Raw genomic sequence first — 7,580 nt, 5'->3', positions numbered from 1 at the left:
CTTCTGTTTGTCCTCATCATTGATCTTGCCTTGAAGGTTCTCATCTTTAGCTGTTGCTCTCACACCGAATGCATAGGACTCCAGTGAATTCTTGGGTGGTACCTTATCTCTCTGCTTCTCATCTTAGGTTTTGTACTTCTCAGCTTCCTGGACCATGCACTTATTATCTTACTTGCTCAAAGGACCCTTGTCATCAGTGATGATGATCTAGTTCTCCTTTCCTGTGCTTTTATCCACAGCAGAAACATTGGGAGGGCCATTGGCATCCATATCAAAGTGACGTCATTCTGAGGAATGCCATGGGGTACTGGAGATATGCCTATGAGTTCAAACTTTTCAAGCGGTTTGTTATCCTTAGTCATGGCCTTTTTACCTTCAAACACCTGAAGGAACACACCAGTTAGTTGTCAGAGTAGGTGGTAAAGATAAGTGTGTTAGGTAGGAATTACAGTATTGTGTTGGGTGAAGACAGTCATGACTCCCCCAACAACAGCTTCAATACCAAGAAGAAAAGGAGTGACGTCCAAGAGCAGCAAATCCTTAACATTCTCAGACTTGTCTCCAGACAGAACGACCTCTTGGACAGCTGCTTCTTATGCAATAGTTTCATCAGGGTTAATGCTAGTCTTCAGTTCTTTTCCATTGAAGAAGTCTTTCAGAAATTCCTGAATCTTGGGGATCCTGAGAGAACCACCCACCAGGACAACATCATGAATCTGTGACTTGTCTAGTTTGACATCTCAAAAGGGCTATTCTACAGGGTTCAGTGTGCCACAGAACAGGTAACATTCAAGTCTTCAAATTGAGAGCAGGTAATAAAGGTATAGAAGATGATTTCCTCATAAAAGAAAATCAAACTCAGCACTGACCTGGGTGCTGGAGGAGAGGGTACATTTAGCCCATTTACACACATTACAGATGCAGGATTGCTCTCTTGTCCTCACTGATGTCCTTCTCATAATTGGATTTAAGGTCAACAATAAAATGGTAGACCACTAGATTATCAGTCTTCTCTACCCAAGTGGGTATCTCCAGCTGTAGATTTGACCTAAAGAATTCCATCCTCAATGGTGAGGATTGACACATCAAAAGTACCACCTCCCAAATAAATAGATTTGACACAGTCCTTTCACCTCCAACATTCTTTTCTAAGCTATAAGCCAAAGCAGCAGCAGGTTCATTGATAATTAAGTCCATTGAGACCCCCAATAGTTCCTGCATCTTTTGTCACATACTGCTGACAGTCATTGGTAGCATTCTTCCCAAGACAGACTTCTCCAGAAATTTCATTCATCTTTTTTGGAACCATAGTGGATACCTCTTCTGGGGAGAAACTTTTTGTCTCTCCTTTGTTTTCTACTTAGACCTTGGGCCTGCAGGCACATTCATCACCATGTTTCATATCACACTGAACAACAGCATAGTCAAACCTACACCAGACAGATGTTTGGCATCAAAAACTGTCTTGGTGGGCTCCATTGCAGCCTCATTCACAGCATCCCCAATTAATTGTTCTGAGTCAGTAAAAGCAACATATCTTGGTGAGGTTCAGTTGTCCTGTTTGGCAATTCTTTACACATTTCCATGCTGGAAGACATCCATACAGTCATAGGTGACACCCAAATCAATGCCAGCTGCTGGTCTCTTATACATAGCTGCTTACATGTAGGCCCAACTGTGCTGGCAACAAGGCCACCTGAATTCCCCAAAGTTCCCACCACACTCAATGAGCTGAAATTAGACTCTTTTTTCATATAATATATTCTGATTATAGTTTACTTTCCCTGCCTTCCTCCTAGATCCTTCCCACTTCTCCACCTACCCAAAGTTCACATTCTCTCTCTCTTTCTCTCTCTCTCCCTCCACCTCTCTCTCATTAGAATACAAACAGGCATCTAAATAACAATATTAAATAAAGTAAAAGAAAACAAAAAAGTAAGAATAGGGCAAAGCAAACAAACAGAAAAAACAAAGTAAAAGCACAAGAAATATGCAGATGCTACTAAAACAATATGCACATGATAAATTGAAACACTATTAACAAAAGTTCAGAGACAGAAATGGGGATGCAACCTGAAGGTCTGAAAAGCAAAACAGCCAACCACTGATTCTTACCTCTACCTCAGTCCAAAAATGGTGCTCCTGCCTCCAGGAATCTCAGAACGAGACTGAGACTGAGAGTTGTCTCCTCCTGTTTTATAATCCTCTCTAGTTCTGGGATTAAGGGCATGCACCACTACCGCCTGGTTTCTATAGCAAGCTAGTGTGGCTACTGGGATTAAGGTGTGTGTCATTGCTGCCTGGCCTGTAAGGCTGGCCAGTGTGGCTGTTTACCTTTCTGATCTTCAGGAAAGCTTTATTTATTAAAATACAAAAAAAATGCCACTACAATAAATATTTAGACTTTCCAGTAAAATTTAAATTAAAATAAAATTTCAACCAAGATCTAAACTATGTGCAAGTCCAGGTAATGAGTTTTTACTATTAATAGACCCTCATAAGAACTAACGAATTTGTATTAAAAGAAAATAAAAGAACTTTAACTCAGAGTAAAGGATGAGGGTTATTATCTGAGAACAAAGAATATGGAAAACATGTTAAAAGTAAAGAAAGAATGACTAGAGCAAATAGCTATAATAATTGCAGGCAGAGGCCGCTTGTTCATTCATGGCTGTCCAGACTTAAAATAACCACACAGAAACTGTATTAATGTAATCACTGCTTGGCCTATTACTTAAGCACATAGGTAGCTAGCTCTTATATCTTTGGTTGGCCCATTTATATTATTTTATATTTTATTATGAGGTTTGTGGCCTACCGGCAAGGTTCCAAATAACAGCTTGTATCTTTCCCCTCTGACAGCTCATGGTTGTCTCACTGACTCTGCATAATCTCTCTCTCTATAGATCTCTTTCAGCCTGGCTATATTCTGTTAAGCCATTGGCTGAAAACAGTTTGTTTATTAGCCAATAAGAGCAACACATATAGAGAAGGACTTCCCACATCAAATAATAGTCTATTCAATTGATTATGAATGCACTTTAAGATCTTTGTAACATTTCTAAAATTGGGATATGACATACATGCTGGTATTGTCATGGTTTAATTGCCAGGATGTTTTCCTTCTTCTGAGAAGGTGAAATAGTAATGCATATGTAGTCAGTGATCCCTTTGAATTAACAAAATGTTAATAATTGCTAGTTTGGGGAACTGATAAGGATTAAAATGTTTTCTTTTTTTTAAATTTAATTTTATTTTTTTAATTTATTTATTTATTAAAGATTTCTGTCTCTTCCCCACCACCGCCTCCCATTTCACTCCCCCTCCCCTCATTAGGTCCCCCCCCAGCCCGAAAAGCAATCAGGGTTCCTGTCCTGTGGGAAGTCCAAGGAACCCCCACCTCCATCCAGGTCTAGTAAGTTGAGCAACCAAACTGCCCAGGCTCCCACAAAGCCAGTGCGTGCAGTAGGATCAGAAACCCATTGCCATTGTTCTTGAGTTCTCAGTAGTCCTCATTGTCCACTATGTTCAGAGAGTCCGGTTTTATCCCAGGCTTTTCCAGACCCAGGCCAGCTGGTCTTGGTGAGTTCCCAATAGAAAATCCCCATTGTCTCAGTGTGTGGGTGCACCCCTCGCGGTCCTGAGTTCCTTGCTTGTGCTCTCTCTCCTTCTGCTCCTGATTTGGACCTTGAGATTTCAGTCCTGTGCTCCAATGTGGGTCTCTGTCTCTGTCTCCTTTCATCGCTTGCTGAAGGTTAATATTCAGGAGGATGCCTATATGTTTTTCTTTGGGTTCTCCTTATTTAGCTTCTCTAGGATCACTAATTATAGGCTCAATGTCTTTGGTTTATGGCTAGAAACCAAATATGAGTGAGTACATCCCATGTTCCTCTTTTTGGGTCTGGCTTACCTCACTCAGGATAGTGTTTTCTATTTCCATCCATTTGCATGCAAAATTCAAGAAGTCCTTGTTTTTTATTGCTGAGTAGTACTCTAATATGTATATATTCCATACTTTCTTCATCCATTCTTTGATTAAAGGGCATCTAGGTTGTTTCCAGGTTCTGGCTATCACAAACAATGCTGCTATGAACATCGTAGAGCACATATTTTTGTTGTATGATAAGGCCTCTCTTGCGTATATTCCCAAGAGTGGTATTGCTGGGTCCAGGTGTAAGTTGATCCCGAATTTCCGGAGAAACCGCCATACTGCTTTCCAAAGTGGTTGCACAAATTTGCATTCCCACCAGCAATGGATGAGTGTACCCCTTTCTCCACAACCTCTCCAACAAAGGCTATCATTGGTGTTTTTTATTTTAGCCATTCTGACAGGTGTAAGATGGTATCTTAAAGTTGTCTTGATTTGCATTTCCCTGATCGCTAAGGAAGCTGAGCATGACCTTAAGTGTCTTTTGGCCATTTGAAGTTCTTCTGTTGAGAATTCTCTGTTCAGTTCAATGCCCCATTTTATAATTGGGTTGGTTAGCCTTTTACGGTCTAGTTTCTTGAGATCTTTATATATTTTTGAGATCAGACCTCTGCCAGTTGCGGGGTTGGTGAAGATCTTCTCCCAGTTAGTGGGTTGCCTTTGTGTCTTAGCGACAGTGTCCTTTGCTTTACAGAAGCTTCTCAGTCTCAGGAGGTCCCATTTATTCAATGAGGTCCTTAATGTCTGTGCTGCTGGGGTTATACGTAAGAAGTGGTCTCCTGTGCCCATGTGTTGTAGAGTACTTCCCACTTTCTCTTCTATCAGGTTCAGTATGTTCGGACTGATATTGAGGTCTTTAATCCATTTGGACTTGAGTTTTGTGCATGGTGATAGATATGGATCTATTTTCATTCTTCTACAGGTTGACATCCAGTTTTGCCAGCACAATTTGTTGAAGATGCTCTCTTTTTTCCATTGTATACTTTTAGCTCCTTTATCGAAAATCAGGTGTTCATAGGTTTGTGGGTTAATGTCAGGTTCTTCTATTCGATTCCATTGGTCGAGTTCTCTGTTTTTATGCCAATACCAAGCTGTTTTCAATACTGTAGCTCTGTAATAGAGTTTGAAGTCAGGGATGGTAATGCCTCCAGATGCTCCTTTGTTGTATAAGATTGTTTTGGCTATCCTGGGTTTTTTGTTTTTCCTTATAAAGTTGATTATTGTCTTCTCCAGATCTGTGAAGAATTTTGATGGGATTTTGATGGGGATTGCATTGAATCTATAGATTGCTTTTGGTAGAATCGCCATTTTTACTATGTTGATCCTCCCAATCCAGGAGCAAGGAAGATCTTTCCATTTTCTGGTGTCCTCTTCAATTTCTTTCTTCAAAGACTTAAAGTTCTTGTCCAATAGATCTTTCACATCCTTGATCAGAGTTACCCCAAGATATTTTATGCTATTTGTGGCTATCGTGACAGGTGATGCTTCTCTAATTTCCCTCTCTGTTTCCTTATCCTTAGTGTATAGGAAAGCCACTGATTTTTTGGAGTTGATCTTGTATCCTGCCACATTGGATTAAAATGTTTTCAAAGTCTTCTTTCACAAAGAGAAAAGAGGGGCTTAACAGATGTAGATTTCATTCTGCCAATTTTGACTATTCATATTGAAGGGAATTCTACCTATTTAGTATAAACATACAGGGGAAAGAATTATTCTGTGTGACATTGAAATATATTCTTGTTTATACATTGAAAGAGGAACATTTTCCAAGATACCAAAAGAACCAGAAATAAACATTAAACTTCAGTGAGTGATCAATTTGTTGGCAGTAATAATAGTGTTGTTACTTGAAAGCTTTAAAATATGTTAATGAGCTAGTGTCATTAGAACCCAAGATCTTTAAGGTAAGAAAAGTGTGTAATTAAGTTGATTGACTCACAGCTCTGTATCTTTAAGTATGAATTGAGAATATGGTGAGACAATATGATTCATTTCTCTTGAAAAGTACTAGATATGATGACATCCTGGTAGCATTAAAGAATAAAGTAAAAAAAATAGATGAATCACAATGGAAATAATATACAAAAAGTTATGGATGTAGTTAATATGATACTTTGAAGAAAAATTTATAACCATAAATGTTTAAGTAAAATGGAAATGATCAAAAGATTCATGAGCTGAGAATCCAGTTTAGGGAAATTAGTGACTTGTACCTATAATCCCAAAACTCAGGAGGCTGAGACATTAGGGTTATGAGTTCAAACCCAGCTTGGCTATGAGAGAGTTTGATGACAGCTTGATCTGCATAGTGGTATCCTGCCTCTAAATAAAGAAAAAAAAAGAGAACAATAAGACCAAGAAGTTAGAATAAGAACCAAAAAAAAAAATACAGAGTAAGTACAGATGAAAAGTCTTATGTGTTGTGATAACAGAAGAAAACATTTCATGATTCAAAGGTTATGATTTAAAAACAAAAGTTGTTTCTTTCACTAGGAAAATAGACACATTTCTGGCAGCCATATTAATAATAAGACAAGCTAGTATAAGTTAATGAAGTTAGAAAAAATAATGACAGTCGTATCAAGAATTAAATAGAGCAAAGGGTTAGAATGGAAAATCTTAATGTAAACTCATTTGGCGACATTAATAAATCCGGAGCCTTGGTACCCAGTCACTGTTCTAGCATTGGACGAGCATCACCATAACCAACTGTCCTGGTTGCAAGATTTCTGCTGCCTGTAAATTGACTCTGGATTCTGCCCCTCATGTCACCAATCAAACAAAATTGAACTCTTGTCTTTGGAATGAATGAAGTAAGCAGCTCTAAGCAATATTTAAAGATTTCTTAGCCGCTAGTATGATGGGAATACCTCTCCAAACTGAGAGGACCAGTAGGCTCTTCCTGCCCCTTCTGTCTTGTTTCTGTGTTGATGTGGACACAAATCACTATCCTTATTCACTAGTGGGCTCTTCCTGCCCCTTCTGTCTTGTTTCTGTGTTGATGTGGACACAAATCACTATCCTTATTTATTAGTGGGCTCTTCTTGCCCCTTCTGTCTTGTTTCTGTGTTGACGTGGACACAAATCACTATCCTTATTCACTAGTGGGCTCTTCCTGCCCCTTCTGTCTTGTTTCTGTGTTGACGTGGACACAAATCACTATCCTTATTCACTCATAAGTTCTTCCTCACTTGAAAGACTCTCTCAGCAGCTAGATCCATGCAAACTTCCAAATTTTTTTGTATTCTTTCCCATTTCACTGTCCCCCATATATCTTTCTCTTTTTTTTGTTTTTGTTTCATCCTTATCTGTTTCCACTGAAATTATATTACCTTAAACGACAAGAAAACCAGAGTTAGGGCCAAGGTTTAATTCAATTGCTTTGGCATTATACTGGTTGCATGGAAACCTCTGAATCTTTTCGTGTCTAGTCTTCTATCCTTGGCGCTGGGTTTTCCTGAGTTTACTAGAAAGATGATTGCAAAACACCAAATGTGACATCAAAAACAGATAGGAAAGATTGTGCTTTTATTTTATTGCTATACTTTTAAATAAAAATTAAATATTGATATCAATTTTTAAAATATGTTTTATTTATTTTATGATGGAGGAAGAGAGACACACAACACACCAGTGGGTGTCAGAGGACAAT

At 38.7% G+C, this 7,580-nt stretch overlaps 1 pseudogene; it reads right to left on the bottom strand.

The window, feature by feature from the left end:
* Positions 1-207: 207 nt before the first annotated feature.
* Positions 208-1,653, bottom strand: LOC121437431 (annotated as a pseudogene).
* Positions 1,654-7,580: the final 5,927 nt, after the last annotated feature.

This window comes from Microtus oregoni, unplaced genomic scaffold (assembly GCF_018167655.1).
Source record: "Microtus oregoni isolate MIOR12 unplaced genomic scaffold, Mior012 000052F_ref0000163, whole genome shotgun sequence".
NCBI lineage: Eukaryota > Metazoa > Chordata > Mammalia > Rodentia > Cricetidae > Microtus > Microtus oregoni.
The sequence above is the reverse complement of the archived record's forward strand: the minus strand, read 5'-3'. Positions and strand labels throughout refer to the sequence as shown.